The sequence below is a fragment of the Triturus cristatus genome, chromosome 5_2 (assembly GCF_964204655.1).
Source record: "Triturus cristatus chromosome 5_2, aTriCri1.1, whole genome shotgun sequence".
NCBI classification, from domain to species: Eukaryota; Metazoa; Chordata; class Amphibia; order Caudata; family Salamandridae; genus Triturus; species Triturus cristatus.
Genome location: NC_140588.1, coordinates 800702030 through 800722948, shown reverse-complemented (window position 1 = coordinate 800722948; position 20919 = coordinate 800702030). Strand labels below are relative to the sequence as shown.

At 45.1% G+C, this 20919-nt stretch overlaps 1 long non-coding RNA gene across 2 annotated transcripts in view; it reads right to left on the bottom strand.

Annotated features, from left to right (window-relative positions):
* LOC146829292 (uncharacterized) overlaps positions 1-15842 on the bottom strand; it is a 209804-nt gene extending 193962 nt beyond the window's left edge. The window contains exons 1-2 of one of the 2 annotated variants that reach the window (XR_014961950.1): positions 15762-15816; positions 15032-15084 (exon numbers count right to left, since the gene is read on the bottom strand). This is a non-coding gene — a long non-coding RNA (uncharacterized LOC146829292). Of the gene's footprint in view, positions 1-15031; positions 15085-15761 lie in introns of both variants that reach the window. The other variant, XR_014961951.1, reaches the window with a different exon arrangement.
* Positions 15843-20919: the final 5077 nt, after the last annotated feature.

Here is a 20919-nt window from a genome sequence, read left to right as displayed (position 1 = left end):
CTTACTGTAACATACTGAGCTAGTAGGGACTGTGTAGAGAAGAAGCATTAGATGAGTGAAGCAGGGTCCAGCTTTGGAGTGTTGGAACCTATCCAACACTCCGAAGAGAAAATACCAATGTAATGTATTGAAGGCTTTGTGGAGATCCAGAACCAGGGCAGCCTCTCCTGGCTGGGACTGCCGTACCACCTCCATGATCCTGTAAATTGGCAGAGATTATGAGAAGTATTCTTGCCAAGGACAAATTCGTTCTGATCCCTATGAATGAGATGGGGAAAGGATATAATGAAGGCAGTCAGCGAGCACTATACTTAGGATCGTATAGTCCATATTTAGGATGGCTATTAGGCGGTAGGAAGCCAAGTCTTCCAGGTCTCTCCTAGGTTTCAGCAGGGACACCAGTGATGCCTCACGTAATGTAGCAGGAAGAGAGTCCTCCCTGGTAATTGTGTTGAAATGTTTCAACAGTTTGGAAATTAGGATGGCAGTGATTTGTTTTTAGAACTCTGTAGGAAGGCCGTCGGTCACAGGCCCACTATCGCCACACAAATCTCTTGTCACCTTCAGCATATGAACTGGCCGTGTAGGCAGTATGGTCTAAACAGCATGGACATTCCAGGAGTTGTGTCTCACACTCCAAAAGCTCTATGAACGAGGGGCACAAGGCACGGTTTTCGACTGTGTTTCATTTTCTAGTTATATATTCCTTTTCAGTGGTGTCCAGATATCGGAGCAACATCTTTTGCAGCCCTCGAAGCAAACCCGGTGCAAAAACCTCAGACCACCACCTTAATAGCTTCCCATTCAACAGAAGGCGAAGAAGCGGTACCCTCATTATGGTCAAAGTACTCAATTATACTGATTGAGACTACTTCTCGGAAGGCAGGGTCTTCAAGAGTGGATGGCTGCAAGCACCACGTGGGAATGGGGGAAGGCAGCCTCCCCCAGTGTACCTCTGCTATCAAGGGACTATGGTCAGAAAATCCTTGTCTCATATAGTCGAGGGAAAAGACAGAGTGGCAGAGAGTCCAGGAGCTGACCAGCTGATCCAAATGGCTATGAACATCGTGAACTGGGGAGTAATAGGATTAAAGTCGGATACCTGCCAAATATCCGCTAGTGACCATTGGGCGAGGCAGGCTGCCAAGCTACGTGCATTGGTAATAGTTGGGGAATTGGGGAGGGGTTGGTCTGAATGAACCAGGATCAGATTCAGTACACAATTAAAATCGCCCACTAACAGCCAGGGCATGTGGGTCCAGAAAGCAAAATGTGCTAAAAGACGGTGCAGGAATTGTGCTTGATCTGAATTGGGGGCATAGATACTGCCTATCAGTAGTGGGGAGCCATACAGAACCACCTCCAGCAATACGAAACAGTCATCAGGATCTATCTTTACAGACAACACTTGTAGGGGATCTCCCACCCCCACCAGATCAGTTTGCCCTGGGAGTAGGCGGAAAAGTCTGTGGTAAAAACCTGGACCTCCAGCGCCTCTGAAGCTGGAGCCCCTTGGTTCTGGTAATATGAGTCTCCTGGAGGAGGGCAATCTATTCTGGATTCCCCTACATCCAAGGTATATATTTATTTTATAACGTTTAGAGGAGATTTGCATGCTTTGTATATTTACAATATGATGCAAAGGGGAGTGCCACCTGTCATCCCATAAGGGGCTGTCTCTCCAAATGGTCCCACTGGAGGGTATAAGGCCAGAGGGCCAGCTGTAGCGGTGAGGGGCCCAGTAGAAGAGTATGGAGGGGTGGGAGAGGCATCTTGGCAGGGAAACAAAATCAGGGCAAACAGTGAGAACAGCAAAACCACAAGAATACCATGGGCAGAAGCCAGAAGGCTGACTGCCCAAACAATTGAAATATTGTTCCACGGGGGTGGCGAGTGGGAAAGGTACGGGGTGGCAGGGTGATAGCAACTGAAAAGGGACCAAGCAAGGCTCCATGTTGCCAGATAGCATGGGGGACTCTGAGAGTGGTAAGGACAAATGATACCATGAAAGCTATTAGGGGTCTACTCGCATAGTGAGTTCGGTCCACGGGAATAAGGAAGACCCTAGGGGGACATGCTGCTCCACGCCCCCCTACAGGGCCAAGCAGCAAGTATAGTTAGTATAGTTGGTTCATAAAAGACACAGCCACTCATCTGCCATTTGTAGGATTACCCTGGGAGGCGAGCCCTAACCTGCAGAGAGGAGAATGCAGAATCAGCATCTGAGCCCTCAGGGGGATCTTGGAATGCCCCGTCCACAACTAAGGTCGACCTGCAACCACTCAGGTCCTGGTCCTGAGAAAGGGCTCCTCGCACCAGCGGGGATCTGTCTGTGGTCGTGTGAGAGCGACACTAGCACGCAGTGTTCCACTTTGAAGATTTGTATTCCTGGGTCACATTTCTGGCTGTGGACGCTAATAATAACACTTTTCATATTATACAACGCCTCTGGCACTTGATGCATATCGCCCATATGCACTCCTTGAAGGTCCTCTTACAGTCTGGGAGCACCAGACTTGGTTTAATGGCGCCCTCCCCACACATCCTTGAGACTGTTGTGATGGGTCCCTTAAGTATTGAAGGGGCCTCATGGCCAGCATTAGCGGGCTATGCTCCGTATCCTAATATGGTGAATATTATTTTAGTAGAGACCATGGTGCAGATCATGTGCATCTCCTTGTTCCAGGTGAAGATAAGTCAGAAGGGGTACCCCCATATGTATTTGACTGCTTTCTCTCGCAGAAACGTGGTGACTGGCTTAATCACTTGACGATGTTGCAGCATGAGGGTGGATAATTCCTGGAATAGCCACACCTTCATTCCTTTGATTGCGATAGAGCGCCGATCCCGCATAGCTGACATTATTGCTTCCTTTTGGTATAGCGGTGCAAAAGAAACAATTGATGGACAGAATGCTGGACAATGCAAACATTCACCCCCAGTCACAAGGATCGGGGTTTAACACAGGTGGTCCACAGGGGCGTAACTCAGGCCCCCGCATCCCCCACGGTGCGGGGGAGCCCCCGAGCGGCAGGGGGCCCCCTCAACACAGTACTCATACCTAAACGCTCCAGATAAAATCCGGAGTGGGGACCCATCTGTGTACATTGCAGGGGGGCCCCTTAAATTTTTGTTACGCCACTGGTGGTCCAACTGAGATCTATAGTAGAATGGAGTAGCACCCACACAGAAAAACACTGGTGCTTCATTGACCAGGAAATTGCTGGGATCCATATATGGAAAATTGCATGACTGCCCAAAAAACATCGCCTGCCAGGGATTTACATCTCACCAGTAGTAAGGACAACAAAAGGGTCATCAGATAGAGTTAAATTGGCAAAAACGTTCCACCCACAGATCACCATAAATATCCATTATGGGGAACCCCGACTACCCACCTGCCATGTATGGCACAGCATTTCTCCCATGACAGGAATACAGCTACAAAAGGATAAGGAATTTCTTTGACCACCCTGGCCTCATGGATTTCCCACAAATCAGGTCCAGCTATGGAGTGCTGCTGAGTGAGTACCAGCATTACGTTGCTATTCATCACTGGGTGACGTCACCAAGTGCGCCCGTATGCCAGTAGGTCCCTCACACCCTTTGAAAAATGACTCCTCACACGTCGTAATGATAAGGACCTACTGTCAGATATTTATGCCTTCCTAAACAACGCCACAGCCACCACTAAATCCCTTGCTCAGAGGAGATAGGAATTAGAATGTGAACTGCCCTTCATTCCCAAAGAATGGTCGGACATTTTACACAGAGCTCGCACATTGGCCTAAAGTGCTTCCGGGAAGGAGACTCTACTTAAACTGACACATTACTGGTACTACACCCTGGCCCGAATGTCTGGATGGAGACAGGACGGGGAGGAGGGTTGTTGGAGGAAATGCAGCTCTTCAGGTATGCTGACCCATATTCTTTGGCATTGCCCTAAACTACAACGATTTTTGGCAGACGTCCTGGTAGACGTTAACTAAAAGTATGGGAGCGATATACCCAAGTTTCCTAGCTACATATTACTAGTGCTTCCCACCACTCTGACCCACCCATTGAGACCTGCGACAGGGAAAGCCATTACCCTAGCACTCTGTGTGGCCAAACAAGTCATTCTTCCCAAATGGGGCATAGAGAATATACCAACACATGCTAACTGGCTACAGTGCTGGGCATGGAAAAATTGACAGCCGCCATAGAACATAAGCTTGCACAATTTGTTGAGATATGGGGACCATGTATATAATTCTTGCCACCAGACTGTGCTGTCTTGCCCTGCGTATCTGTGGATACTTCGATTCACACACACATGGAGAATGAAGGCTATAGCATCCTGCAGCAGCAGACACTGTTGAGCAGTACCTTCTTCCTCTCCCGGACTTTATTATCCAATCCCCCCCGTTCCCACCACGGATAATTTTATTGGCTTCACCCCACCCTCCCTAGTTCCCTTTCCCCCTTCCCATAGTTTATCTTCCTCCTTACCTGCATAATGCACCTCACCGGCCACTGGATGTAGGTGAGGTTAATGTTCTGTAATATATTTCTGAAATTCTGTAAAATAAATTTAAACCTAAACAGAACAAGTCTGAGACAGTGAACAAGGACTGCCACTCTCTATGCTTGACTTTGTTCTGTCTAAAGTCCATACACTAACTTGGAGAAATTCTGAGTTATTTAAAGGAACTTTAAACACCTAGCACACAAAAACAGGTGCCTGGCTGAGCATGAGATGGACACATTACGGCACCTATTTGATGTCACTTCCTGAATCGTTGTTTCATAAAATATTGCACTCCCAACTTAAGGCCATATCTTAAGTATTGAAATACCTATGAATGTGAACGTCCAGGAAAGCAGGAGTAACACGCAATCAATTTTGAGGTATATGGAAATGACTGAAATGTCAAATGCTTCAATTTCCTTTAACATACAATACACTTACCAAAAACAGAACCTGGAAAAAAGCTTTTAATCTAAATAGCCTATTAAAACAATGGCCTATCAAGAAAGAGCACGGCGCCGGGCGGTATTTAACACACATTATTCTAGATCTGGATTTAGGAACATAATTATTCTCCCCAGTAATAATTTTAGGTTGAGGGAAAGGCCTAAGTGTTTTCCTCTGGGTTCTGTGTAGTGTGCATCTCTGTGATATTGTCATTGTCTGGCTCCGGCGCACGGCGCTAGGACCAGGCGAAACAAGAGGTTGTGGAAGGAGGAAGCGGAAGGCGGAGCGCCGAGGAGGCATGGGCAGTTAGAAAGAGAACGTGAAAAAAGAAGGTTGTGCCTGTACCTGCTTTTGCCTGGGCCCCTTATTTCCCACAACAAGACAACTGGCGATGAAGGCGGGGATCCTGAACCTGCCGATCCTGGTCTAAAGACACGTGCTGCAGCGGTGAGTCAGCGCTTGCCAGCTGATGTCTGGAATGCTCTCCCGAGCACATATAACGGTGGCTGCAAGCGGTATAGCACCCACAAAGAGGTCGCACCCAGCCTAAAGACTGATACTACTGCTGATTGTGTGCTGCTTCATCACGCCCATAGTAAGCCCCTGCCTTCCTGCCTGCCTACAGTTCCAGCACAGGCTCTTCACACAGCCTCGTGCACATGTCATGTGTTCTACTCGGCGGCCATCTTAGAGTCAGGCCATACAGCCACAAACCCTGCAAATACCACGGAGGCCATCTTAAAGCCAGGCAAAAAGTTTGTAACGTGCTCACTCACGGATCCTGACTCCGTCAAGGCTCCATACACAATTGCACCTCTGGCCACACATCCTAGAGCACCCGCTGACCCCCAGAGAGAGTCAAGAAGCCACATCTACACGGCAGCATGTCAGTGGCCCCGGACACATCGCAAAATGCACAGCCAGGTCCAGTAATGCTAGGTGAATCCTTCCTACGACCCCAGAACCTCTGACCCTCACGTCTGGCAGTGGCATGGGCCCAAAAAGGCAAAGCTGGTTAGAAGACTTCGAAGACTTCATGATGGGGTCGCAGGTCACTGACCCCAAACAACAGCTCATTGCCCTGCGCAACCTGATAGTAAAAGACGTCGGACAAGTCATAAAAGAACTGACGCCAGCCACTGCAACCTCCTATCAAGACGTGAGAGAGGCACTGAACAGAAAATTCCTTCACAAATGAAATCTGGACTACGAACGGTACACCTTCAATCTGGCGTCACAAGAAAAAGATGAGTCAATGGGTGACTTCATCACACGGCTCAAACGGTTAGCTCGCTAGTGCGAATTTGACAACTTCAATACGGAAGATGCACTTCGCCTATGAATTATAGGGGGATGCAAATCAGAGTCAGTACGTCGTCGCCTGCAAAAGAAACACTACTCACTCAACGACATCGAAGTGCTATTGCGAATAAATGACCAAGCTGAAGACCATGCGATAAAGATGGAAGCTAGGAAAACAGAAAAACAAGCATTCCAACTTCACTCTCAAGCAGACACGCGACGCTCGTCAGACTACAAAAAGCCCCCGAAGCCTGCAAGTCAAACTTGTGGTGGAAACAAGAATAGCAGCTACAGGAAACAACAACCACACTGCTACCGCTGTGGACAAGATTACCCTCACACGGGCCCATGTCCTGCCATGGGACAACATTGCCACTGCTGTGGGAAGGAGAATCACTTCGAACTGCTGTGCCAAGCACCCCGCAGAGGATCTGCGCCAACAAGACGCTCCCTAGGACCTTGCCATCACGTGAGAGCAGTTCTTGAGAGGCGAGACAGGTCGACTAGCTCATCAAGATCCTGTATACGGTTGCACCACACACACCGGTCCCGATGCTCGCCGTCGAGGGAATCCTCAGCCCTCTCACCCATATCTCAAGATAGTGACGAATACGTATGCATGGTAGCAGACCGCGAAAGGCTAAAGAAATACCCGAGACTGCACATCCAAATGGGAAATCACCCAGCAAAATTCGTCCTAGACACCGGACCATCGCTCAACTACATATGTTTGACAGAATACAAGAAAATAAATCCAAAACCCAAACTACATAGAGCAGCTGTACGTATCTTTACATGGATGTCCAAAGAGCCCCTACCTTGTCTGAGACAGTTTTGAACGTCTCTAACATACAAAGACAGAACAGTTCACGCACAGATTCACGTCATAGAAGGTCCTGAAGCAGCTGACTGTCTCCTTAGCCTACCCACGGCTGAACTCTTAAACCTAGTGGAGATCCTATACAAGGTTGATGACTCGCCAGATATCGTCAGCAAATTCCCGAAGCTGTTCACCGGAAAACTGGCCCACTTCAAGGTCCGACTACACATAAATGAGCAGATACCACCCGTAGGTCAGCACCACCGGAAGTTACCTTTCCACCTCCAACAAGCCGTGGATGAGGAGCTACAAGACCTGCTGAGGGCTGACATTATCGAAAGATCGACTGGAGCCACACCGTGGGTATCCCCAGTAGTGGTTGTTGCTAAGCGGGGAGCGGAAAACAAGGTATGCCTGTGTGTGGACATGAGGGCCCCGAATACAGCCATAGAACGTGAAAGACACCCGGCACCACACATCAGTGACATGATCACTCGCCTAAATGGGGCAAAAGCTTTCTCAAAAATTGGATCTAAACAAAGGATATCACAAGCTTGAGCTTCACGAGAAATCCCGTTACATTACCACATTCTCGACGCACCAAGGACTTTCCAGGTATAAATGCCTCAATTTTGGAATTTCCTCAGCTGCGGAAATATTCCAAGCGGCAGTGAGATGAGTTATTCATCACATCTCTAACGCATTCAACTACAGCGATGATATCCTGATATTCTGTGTCACTCTCAAGGAACACGACAAAGCTTTAGACCAAGTGTGTCACGCTCTCTTAAACGCCAATCTTACACTCAATCGGGACAAGTGTGAATTCCACAAATCGACGCTAAAATTCTATGGACACATCTTCTCCAGTGATGGAATGCGACCTCACCCCGAAAAAGGGATGGAACTGGCTGACACGCACTGCCCTTGTGATGTCAGTGACATACGATCTTTCCTAGGCATGGCCAACTACTGATCCCGGTACATTAAAGACTACGCCACCATCAGCTATCCCCTGCGGGAACTCACGAAACAAGGACAACCATTCCGATGGTCAATCCAATGTGAACAAGCGTTCAACAAAATCAAGACTGCAGTAAGTTCTGCCATTAACCTGGCATACTTTGACCCTTGCAAGAAAACAGAAATCACGGTTGACGCTAGCCCAGTAGACTTCACACTGATCACCGACCATCAAGCCCTGATAACTATATTCGGGAATCCCAGAGCGAAGATGCCACTAAGAATTGAGCGCAGGGGCATTCATCTCCAAGAATACACTTACACGATCAACCACAAGCCAGGAAAAGAGGAAAACCCAGCAGACTATATATCGAGACATCCTAAGGCCTCAACACGAACGAGGCACTCGGTGGCTAAAGAATATATCCACTTTGTCATTGATCAGGCGAGACCACCAGCTGTTCCGTTGGAAGCAATCACAGAAGCCACTGCAAAAGATGCCACACTCCAAAACATCATACTCCACATTCACAACAATTCATGGAGACACCTGGAGGAAACGCCAACTGACAAAAGCATCAATGCACAGGAACTAGTGTCTTTCCGACATGTCAAAGACGACCTTACAATCAGTGATAACGGACTACTCCTAAGAGACAGACGAGTTGTCATCCCACAACAGTTACGTCAAGGAGTTGTCAACTTGGCCCAATAGGGACACCGAGGCGCAGTGGCAACAAAGAAAGCACTACGGGAACGTGTGTGATTCCCGTCCCTTGATCACATGGTAGAAAACACGCTTCAAGACTGCCCTCAATGCCAACTGGTAGGGCGAGAAGAACGGCGGCCTCCGCTCCAGATGTCTGACCTCCCAGACAGCGTATGGTAACAGGTGGCTGTTGACTTCTTTTCAGCACTCCGTCCATCATCTCCTTGTATTTGCTTTGCTCACCCTAAGTTGGCAGGGTATACCCAGACGTGGGTCCCTTGCTCACTTTGCCACTGGATTCAAGCTAGCCTGGCTGATGAGGGCTGTTAATCCGAAACCGGTCCCAGGATGCTTGATTCCGGTCCAGGGAAGACATGGCTTGGCAGTTTGGTCTGGACTGTTCCCATGAGGCACAGGGTCAAGACTGATTTGCATATAGCTCTGTCTGAACTGGGGTGGCAAAGTGAGCTAAAGAATGATGATGGATTCAACCCAGATCTGTGACAGGGGGTGACTGTTTGAAACGTTTCAGCACTCCGTCCATCATCTCCTTGTGTTTGCTTTGTTCGCCCTCAGTTGGCAGGGTATGCCCAGACGTGGGTCCCTTTCTCACTTTGCCACTGGATTCAAGCTAGCCTGACTGATGAGGGCTGTTAGCCCGAAACAGGTCCCAGGATGCTTGATTCTGGTCCAGGGAAGACATGGCTTGGCAGTTCGGTCTAGACTGTTCCCATGAGGCACAGGGTCAAGACTGATTTGCATATAGCTCTGTCTGAACTGGGGTGGCAAAGTGAGCTAAAGAATGATGATGGATTCAACCCAGATCTGTGACTGGGGGTGAGTGTTTGAAAAGTTTCAGCACTCCGTCCATCATCTCCTTGTGTTTGCTTTGTTCACCCTAAGTTGGCAGGGTATGCCCAGACGTGGGTCCCTTGCTCACTTTGTCACAGGATTCAAGCTAGCCTGGCTGATGAGGGCTGTTAGCCCGAAACCGGTCCCAGGATGCTTGATTCCAATCCAGGGAAGACATGGCTTGGCAGTTTGGTCTGGACTGTTCCCATGAGGCACAGGGTCAAGACCGATTTGCATATAGCTGTGTCTGAACTGGGTTGGCAAAGTGAGCTAAAGAATGATGATGGATTCAACCCAGATCTGTGACTGGGGGTGAGTGTTTGAAAAGTTTCAGCACTCCATCCATCATCTCCTTGTGTTTGCTTTATTGACTTCTTTGGGCCACTGAAGTCCGGGAAATACATTATTGTCATCATGGATGAGTATTCCAGATTCCCCATCGAGCAACAAGTATCGTCAACAAGAGCCACCACTATCATACCGATTCTAGACAAAGCATTTGCTGCGTGGGGAATCCCCATGGTAGTCAAAACAGACAAGGGCCTGCCATTCAATGGACACGACTTCACGGAATTTGCCAGACACCTTAATTTCAAACACTGGAAGCTCACTCCCATGTGGCCTCAAGCCAACAGGATGGTAGAGAGGTTCATGGCTACAATAAAGAAGACCATACAACAAGCAGAACTGGACCGGCGAGACACCCAACTTGTTCTCAACATGGTGTTGAGAGCATATCGAACAACGCCGCACAGCACCACCAATAAATGCCCAGCCACTCTGATGCTGGGAAGAACATTGCGCACCAGAATACCTGTCGCAGATGCTGCTGCGCATGCCAAGTCCCATTCTCATGACCACATGATGTTGGCAGAAGTTGATAAAGCAAAAAAGGCAAAGATGAAAGAATATGCGGATGGATGCCGCAACGCTAGAACATTTGATATCCAAGAAGGGGACTGGGTGCTGGTCAGACAAGAACAGAAGGCAAAGACGGACAGTTTATTCCATGACCAGTCCCCACGAGTGACGAACCGGAAAGGAACTATGGTCACAGACGCCTCTGAGAGCAAAAGAATCACACGAAACGTGTCATACTTCAAGAAGTGCAATCCAGCAGCCTATACCCACGCAGCAGAGTCAGAACAAGACACAGATGACTCAAGTCAAGAAGTCAAGATTCGAGAACAGCTAGAGACACCACCAAGCTCAAGAGGGCCAGGGGAACTACCCATTCCACGCCGGCCACAGATATTATTCGGAGACCTACCCGACTCATCGAGGAACTTTAACTGAGAGAACAATGGACTTCAAGAAGGGGGGAGATGTGATATTGTCATTGCCTGGCTCCGGCGCGCGGCGCTAGGACCAGGCGAGATGAGAGGTTGGGGAAGGAGGAAGTGGAAGGGCAGAGCGCCGAGGAGGCGCGGGCGGTTAGAAAGAGAACATGAATAACGAAGGTTGTGCCTGTATCTGCTTTTGCCTGGGCCCCTTATTTCCTACGACACGACACTCTCCAATCTGTTCAATTCACCATTTCGATGCGGAGCTAATTAGCAAGTGCTTTTCTTAATTAATTATTTTGAATAAACTGGTACTCGTGTACACCTCTCTGTTCTACTGGAAATGAGACTGCTACTTCGTGTTAATGTTTTTTTTTATCACTGCAGCAAGAGGTAACACATTCAAAATGGCGACCAGAACAGTCTTCAGATATGAATCCGCAGACACGTCTTTAGACTTTGCCACCAACAGTCTAGCAGCGCCTTACGTGAGCTGGTGAAGATTCAGGGACTGCAAACGTGTTTATAAGCTCATATATTACACGAGCGCACACACCGAGCATGCCGTCTATGTCCACAATGAGAACATAAGTGCTGTTGCTACGTCTCCCATCCTTTATAACACGAAATAAATAAATAAGCCACGAAAGAAACAGGCTCCCTCTAACCTCCCTGACATTTTCTTTTTCAGGAGAGTTCATTATTAAGCAGCCGCATTGGTCCAAACAATAAAGACAGAATTAAGCTGCCTGCTGGTATGAAAAATCCAGGCTCCCAACATAATTTCACTTCACTAATGAGACTAAGATTGTGGCAATAAATCTGTTTTTATAGGTGAACTAAGTGTTGGCTGCTGGACATCTACAACTCTTCGTGACTCTTGGATAATGGAGAAAGTGCCAGACTATACCCATCTCTCACAGAATTAGAGATGGCACATTGGGCATGGCATGTCAGAGTTATTATGAACTCCAGCCTTTCCATGATTCCTCAAGGGACTCAAAGCACAAGTTATACCTTCTGTCTAATGCAAACACAATGAAACATCTTCCCATCCCTTGGCTACCCACCGAAACTGCAGGCCACTTTCACCCTCGTCATGTCGCTGTTGGCACAAATGGTACAAATGGTACAAATGGTGCACATCATGAGGCCCCAATCTTCCTACCTTGTAAATTACAAATGATAAAAAACACTGCAGCAGTGCAGCTCCTAAATCTTACTATATTTTAACACCTCACTCTACCACTCCAAGACATTCACTCGCTCCCTATAAGCAGAGCCTCTGGCTTTAAGGCACTCTGCATCACCCTCAAGGAAATTCAGGGCAAAGACTCATTGTTCCTCCAAGCCAAATTTAAAAGGTACATATTGAACCGAACAATTGATTCTAGACTAGCCCCTTAGCTGTCCATCCACCTACATCAAAAAGAGGGTTGGTGGGACTGTGTTCTCTCTACAAGTAGCAACATTATGAAACTCTCTCCCACAAAGACCAGAAACAACCAAGACCCACTAAAAATCAGAAGAAAGTAAAGATGTGGCTTTTTCCTTATTAATGCACCAGAATATCAAAAATATATTTGCCCTATATAAGCTGAATAATTATGGAATTTGTCTCAACAAAGAACAGGAACATATATTAGCAACTCAAATAAGGTAATTAACCAATGCCCTCTAGCGGATTGTTCCTCTGCTGTAACCTGTGTAACCTCTAATGAGATGTTAACGATGGCTGCAGTTCCATTGTGGCCTCTATACATTATATGGCTGTGGTCCTACACCCATTATCTTTAAAGACATTTTGATGTGCTGGACTGCTCCTCTCGCACTCTAGATTAAACAAATAAAGACCTACTTCATCAAGCACAGCATTAAATTAATGTAATGTAATGTGTTTAAATTCTATCTTCCCCAAAAACAGAGAGTAGGAGGTACAACTTCAAGTATATCCCCCTATATACGAATACAAAACACTAAACTACTTGAGGGTTGTGAAAGGGTTGCAAAGTCACTGCTATACTCTTTCAGTTTAGACTTTCTTAAACTGAGGGCCATCTAAAGATTTTTGAGAGGTAATCTGACCCTTAACTTATCAAGGCATGCTTTTTCATTTGGCGACCTCTCACATGGGAGTAGGTACAATGCTACTCCAGAAGACTCACCTGAGGAAAGCTATTCTTAACCCTAGGAGTTCTTAGAAATCTGCTGTCAGGACAATGCCTTCGGTCCTGTTAATTTGGCAAGAAAAAGGGCTTTAAAAATACATAGGGGTATACTTGAAACCTAACCACATTACCGAGAACCTCTGGTATGGGTAAAATCATGAAATGCAGGTCACAACGTGAAAATAATGAATCACTTGACCTTAAAAGGATACTGCAATTACCAACATGTTTCGGCCCCTAGGGCAGGTATTGGGTCTTCTTCAAGGTAATAGAGAACTCAACAGTGGTATATAATCACACCATGCAAGAAGGATAAATACTAAAGCCCTACCAGTAAGCCTGGGCAAAGCACTACGCTACGCTCGCGTAGTTTGTGAAGTTCGCGCTACTTCGCACTACGCGAATTGCACGTAGCACAGTGCGAACACGCGTAGCGTAGTGTTGCGTAGTGCTGCGGTCATTTTTTGCTGGCTCGCGGTTCTCAATGTCAAGTTGGTGACCGCGAGCAAGCAAAATGACATCCCGGCGAGACTTTTTCCTTGTTCGCGATCAGCAACATCAAGTTGGCGATCGCGAGCATGGAAAATAAACCTCCCGGCAAGATTCCCAACGCAAGGAGGTCAGGTTTCTCATTGCGAGTGGTGGCGTATGCTCGCGACCGCTTGCGATGAGAAACTACCAGTTCGCGTTGAGAAAGCTGCCGCTCGAGTAAAAATCTACTCGAGCAGCAGAAAACTACAGCTCGCACTGTGCAAGATGCCATTTTCAATGATTGCACAGTGCCGGTTGCTTGTCCGCACTGTGCAATCATTGAAAACGACATCTGGCACAGTGCGAACAAGGTACTACGCGAAGTGCTACGCATAGCTCGCGTAGTGCGAAGTGCACTATGCGTAGCTTCGCGAAGTGCTACTTCGCGAACTACGCCCAGGGTTACCTACCAGTCCCTTGTGCTAATAGCATGACCTAAATTACAAAAGAAGTTAAAAAAAAGGGGCAGTGTTAGGTATTGATGATCCATTCGCTACTTTTTATATCTCAATAATGATCAGGTAACCTTTACCTGACCTTTGAATTGACACACAATCCGTCATAAACCATAGTTACAAATGATCCAATCACCTCAACATCCTACTCATTTGTGAGATTACTCCCACTAACATAGTAATCTAGGAGGCCTATATTGTTAGTGTTATAATTGCCCTATACAACCATCACTAATAAAAGCATTTTTTTCTAAAGACATTTTTCTGTTTTTTTTCTTTTTACTTTTTTAGGTGAGGAGGGCCTTATTTGTATACACCTTCTCCATAGTGAATCTTTTCCTATATCTTCCAGCTCGTCTCGCATCAACTCATGCAAGAGGATTTTTTAAATTTACCTGAGTCTTATTATATATACTACAGGCTTCATGGTAAACTGTGGGGGTATATAGCACACTAGAGGGTTCAAATAGTTGGAGTGAGTCAAAGCATCCAACATCACCACTCCGAACACTATATTACTCACAAAAGATAATGGGATGCTGCTACAAAAGAGGATGAAAACAGACAAAAAGGGAATCTATTCTTATAAAGACGAGAACCCTCACTCACCCGAGGGTGACATGCTTCATCATTGGGTCCCCTCTTGCACACTGCAACCGCAAGGTGTACAGTGTGGGCTACAACTCTCAAAACAAAAAGAGAGGAGCGTGAGGTGTTCTATAAGGATACCAATTGAGGCAGCGGGAGTGAGGGGCAGAGTGCAAATAAGGAAAAAAGTGTATAAAACTAGCTACTGGGTGACAGAAGTCAATTTACTGTTTGTCCCCATAGGCTAGGATTAAAAAGAGGTGATGTAGGACTGAAATAATATCCTAATCATTAATGGTCGACATGTTTCTGCCAGATGACTACAAGTTTGCGGCATTCATCAGGACCTCCAATGTTATCACTCTGTTTCAAAATCAGTGAAAAAATAAAATAAAAACCATACTCAATATTATGATGGTTTGCGACCAAAGAACCAGCTGCAGTCCGGTCCGGTGTCTATGAAAATCAAACATAGATAACAGTTTCATTATCAATTCAAACATTATAAACTCCCTTCAAAACACCACACACCTGATATCCAACTACACACGTGATTTAAAACCAGATAAAACGTCTAGATAAATATCAATATCAAATGACTCACCTAGCAGGTAATATTAATTTACCTCCACCTTTATGGGGGTGTTGCCTCAGATCACAGATCACTGAGAGTATAAAAACAGAAAAGAAAATAGCTCAGACTGGCTCTTCCAAAAGCACACAGAGCAGAACGGGTACGATGGAAACCTAGTTCTCCTGTTAATGTACAAGGTGAAAGTAGTGTGCATTTAGAACAGAGAGGAATCTTATCTACTCCAAATTAAATAGAGCTGGGGAATATATACTAGATCTACAATAGTTAACAAAAACGCGATCCATAGAAATGTAGCAGATTGCGTACATAGCTGTATGTCTCACGCGTCCAAAGACAGATCACAGTGTCTACAATCTAGCCCCAGACACTGAAATCGTGGAGCGTGTGGTGATGTGCGGTGTCGAAAAAACATTGTCAAGTTCTAAAAATAGAAACAATGAAGTACGAAGACCTCATTAAATACTTGACTGTCAAGAATAAGAATTAAAATAGAAGGTGAAAAATCACCGATAACTCCAAGCACTCTCAACCCAATTACCTCAGATCATTCTGTGTTCTTCTGTTAACGGCAACAGCCAAAGGGGAGAGATAGCGTGTGTCTGTGCGATTTTATCACCAGCAAACATCTCCGTGAGTGTAAACAACCCGGAAGTGACAAAGTTTACATCCGGGTGAAGAGGATCAAGGGAAATGTAGTTCTAAAAACGGAAAGAACTACCAAGCCACGGAGAAAACACCAAAACTGGCGCTTTCTCAGTCATGCATCCTAAATCAGTCCTCATATGTGTGTAAATTGTAATGGCATCATATAGATAAATCCCACAGTGTATCAGGTCAAGACTATTGGACCCATTCGCAGAGTGAATTCATAGTGCACAATTATGGGGAATGTACCATATATGTGCATGAATAAGCAGGACAGGCAAGAAGGTGGGATTGAATTAAACCGAACCCCAGGGAATATCTTCATTTAGACCTGTCACATGAATCTTGATACGAAAAACCCACCGCTGTTCGCGGCGAAACAGAACCCTGTCCAGAGGTCCCATATTAACATCATAATGGGGTTTATCAATAATGACCCATTGAAGGTCATTTGTGTGTCCCTTTTCTAGATAGTGTTTAGTCATGCGTGTATTTGATTTTTTGCACCGAAAAGTACTACGGTGTTCAGTTATCCTGTGACGTATTTTGCGGCAAGTCATGCCAATGTAAATTAAAGAACAGGGGCACGTGATCATGTATATCACCCCACTTGTGTTACAATTGGTGTGGCTATTCAGTTTCCAAGGTTTCCCTGGTAAGATGTCAACTTCTGTTAAATGACGTGTAAAAGGACAGACTGAACACGATCCACACGGAAAATGCCCAGTCACAGGGTCCACATTCCACAACGTCAATTGACTATTGTGGCAGGTAGTAGTTCTCGGTCTTGTGTGTACCATTAAATCCTGTAGATTACTACTACGTTTCAATGCAAAAAGGGGAGAATCTAATGTCAGCTTCCCCGTATTCAGTATATGCCAGTTCTTGTTAATGGCCCTTTTGACATTTACAGTGAAATTACTAAAAGTAGTGACACACACCAATCTTTCCAATTTAGTTTTGGTATAAGTGTCCAAAAGAGCCCCCCTGTCTCAGTTACGTGCTCTTTTGGAAGCTCTTTTAATCAATTGTGTTGGGTAATGTCTGGCAGACAATTCCTCAGTCAACTTGATGGCATGTTTATGATAATTAGCCAACTCAGAGCAATTTCTCCTCAATCTGAGGAATTGGCCTACTGGTAAATTGGTAAGAAGGGCCCGAGGATGGAAACTGTGGAAGCTCAACAGGGAATTTCTTGCCATCGGTTTTTGGTATAGTTCAGTGTGAATCCTACCATCCTTAGGATGTAATCTTAAATCCAAAAAGGGGATGGAAAAGTTGTTATTTTCACCAGTGAACCGAAGGTTCCCATCCTGTGTGTTAAGCCAGTCAGAAAAATTCTCTAGAGATTCCTGGTCACCTTCCCAGATGACCAGGATATCATCTATATAGTGCTTCCATAGTTTGAGTCGACTCTAGAAAGGGTTTTGCTGAGGATGGATATGGTTGGTCTTAAAACCATGCATGTAGAGATTAGCCATGCTAGGTGCACAGGTACTCCCCATGGAAGTACCGGTGGTTTGCCAATAAAGTTTCCCTTTAAAACTGAAAAAGTTCTCCTTAAGTGCTAAAGTAGCACACCGCATAACAAAGTCATTTGGAGTTTGGTCGTCACGTGGATTACTGTTTAAAAGATCACATATTGTCTCAAGCGTGGCATCTTGGGGTATATTTGTATAAAGTGCTTCCACATCATATGTGGCCATCAATTGACAAGAGGGATCAAAAGAAAGAGACTCCAGGCACAAGAGCACATGTTTGGTATCCTGTAAATAAGATGGCATCTGGGATACAATCGGTCGAAGAAAGTGGTCTACAAATTTCGACAAGGGTTCTAATATAGAACCAATACCAGACACTATAGGTCTACCAGGTGGAGGTAGTTGATGTTTGTGTATTTTAGGAAGGATATAGAAGGCTGGTATTTTGGGATTTTTCTGTATCAAAAACTCAGCCTCATTCTTCGTTATCCAACCTGTCTCTTTCCCTTCTTCCACCAATGACTTAATCCGCTGTTGTAACCGTCTAGTAGGATCTAGTGCAATACGAGTATAGAAAGTTTCATTATTTAACTGTTTAAGGCATTCCTCTCGATATACCACCGTATCTAAAATCACCGTAGCTCCCCCCTTATCCGCTGGTTTAATCATGATAAGGGGATCATTACCCAAAGTGGAGACACAATGTCTCTCCGCATTAGACAGATTGCAAAATACTTTATTTGTATGGCTTAAACCTGATTCATAATCTTTCAAAACGGCCTTTTCAAAAGTGAGAACTTCTGATGGGACCTGTTGTGATGTAGGCAAAAATGTGGATTTATTTCGGAGACCTGTATTTAGACTCTGATCAGATGGCTCTTTGTCAAAATCACTAAAAAAGAAACACAGACGTATTTTTAGAAAAAATTCCGCCAATTCTTTGTGTGTCATGAAATCATCTCCAAGTTTAGTAGGTACAAAACCTAGACCCTTGGACAAAACACATATTCTCCAATTGTGTCAGTGTTTTGCTACTCAAATTAACAATCGGGTTGCTGGCTCGCTCGTGGATGCTGTCATGCTCCTCGTGATCCTCTGTTCTAATGATGGATCCCAATTGACTCGCGGAGTCTCCAGAGTCTGTCCTCTGTTGCCTCTCCTGCGTCCTCTTCGTCCTCTGTCCTGGCCCAAAAAAGGTTGGTAAGAAGGGGCCCCATAGGGTGGACATGGATGGAAAAGAGGTGGTGGGACAGCCCATGGTTGTGGTGGCCACCAAGATGCTTGTTGATTTGGAGGAGATGAGTAGCCTCTACCTCTCCCTCTGCCTCTCCTAGGTTGACGAAAAAGAGTTTGGTCAGTATCTGAGTCAGTGGAATCACTCCACTCGTCAGAGTTTGAGGTCCACTCGTCAGTATCTCTTCGCCAACTCCGTGTACCCTTCTTATTGACCTTTTTATTCAGGTTAGACTGATAACCATCTGCAGTATACGGGTACACCTTATCTAAGGAAAATCTATCAAGATCTTTCTTGAGTTTGCCAATTTTGTATTTGACCAGGTCGTCTTTAACCTCATTCAAGTTTTTAGAAATTTCATCTAACTTCTTTTTATAGGCAGAAATCTGTATACCCGTTTTAAGCTGTGTTTCTAAAGATTGAATTTCAATGAGTAGTAAATCAGCTGTTTCTTTGGCTGTAGTATTTATCAAGACTAACCAGTCTCTAGTACAACGCCAAGCTATTTTGGACCAATTGGTAACGAAAACCTTGTTATCCCAAAAAAGTCTTGGGGTATTAGATACAATGAGGCCAGGGGGGGCTATATTACCTCTGAGGTACTCAGTAAGAATAGCAGCATGTCGAATAGTGCGTACTTGTTGTTTTTTGATATTACTAAGTTTAGTCCATTCTTCTGAATTGGACAAGGTCTGTAAAATGTGTGTATCAAGTATACTGGGTGTATCTAGTATTGCTTGTACTGTGTCTTCGTCAAAGGCCAATCCTGTATATTCCATCATATCCTGAAAGGATCTACGGTATAATAAACATATACCAACTGTACTATGGAAACAAGGAACGGGGGTCCTATCTACTGTGAAAAAGATCAAACCAGTCTGTGTAAGCTAAAGTAAAAACCCACAGCAAATGCTGTACTAAATATATATCACACTAGAGGGTTCAAATAGTTGGAGTGAGTCAAAGCATCCAACATCACCACTCCGAACACTATATTACTCACAAAAGATAATGGGATGCTGCTACAAAAGAGGATGAAAACAGACAAAAAGGGAATCTATTCTTATAAAGACGAGAACCCTCACTCACCCGAGGGTGACATGCTTCATCATTGGGTCCCCTCTTGCACACTGCAACCGCAAGGTGTACAGTGTGGGCTACAACTCTCAAAACAAAAAGAGAGGAGCGTGAGGTGTTCTATAAGGATACCAATTGAGGCAGCGGGAGTGAGGGGCAGAGTGCAAATAAGGAAAAAAGTGTATAAAACTAGCTACTGGGTGACAGAAGTCAATTTACTGTTTGTCCCGATAGGCTAGGATTAAAAAGAGGTGATGTAGGACTGAAATAATATCCTAATCAATAATGGTCGACATGTTTCTGCCAGATGACTACAAGTTTGCGGCATTCATCAGGACCTCCAATGTTATCACTCTGCTTCAAAATCAGTGAAAAAATGAAATAAAAACCATACTCAATATTATGATGGTTTGCGACCAAAGAACCAGCTGCAGTCCAGTCCAGTGTCTATGAAAATCAAACATAGATAACAGTTTCATTATCAATTCAAACATTATAATCTCCCTTCAAAACACCACACACGTGATATCCAATTACACACGTGATTTAAAACCAGATAAAACGTCTAGATAAATATCAATATCAAATGACTCACCTAGCAGGTAATATTAATTTACCTCCACCTTTATGTGGGTGTTGCCTCAGATCACAGATCACTGAGAGTATAAAAACAGAAAAGAAAATAGCTCAGACTGGCTCTTCCAAAAGCACACAGAGCAGAACGGGTACGATAGAAACCTAGTTCTCCTGTTAATGTACAAGGTGAAAGTAGTGTGCATTTAGAACAGAGAGGAATCTTATCTACTCCAAATTAAATAGAGCTGGGGAATATATACTAGATCTACAATAGTTAACAAAAACGCGATCCATAGAAATGTAGCAGATTGCGTACATAGCTGTATGTCTCACCCGTCCTCTCTGTTCTAAATGCACACTACTTTCACCTTGTACATTAACAGGAGAACTAGTTTTCTATCGTACCCGTTCTGCTCTGCGCGCTTTTGGAAGAGCCAGTCTGAGCTATTTTCTTTTCTGTTTTTATTCTCTCAGTGATCTGTGATCTGAGGCAACACCCCCATAAAGGTGGAGGTAAATTAATATTACCTGCTAGGTGAGTCATTTGATACTGATATTTATCTAGACGTTTTATCTGGTTTTAAATCACGTGTGTAGTTGGATATCACGTGTGTGGTGTTTTGAAGGGAGTTTATAATGTTTGAATTGATAATGAAACTGTTATCTATGTTTGATTTTCATTG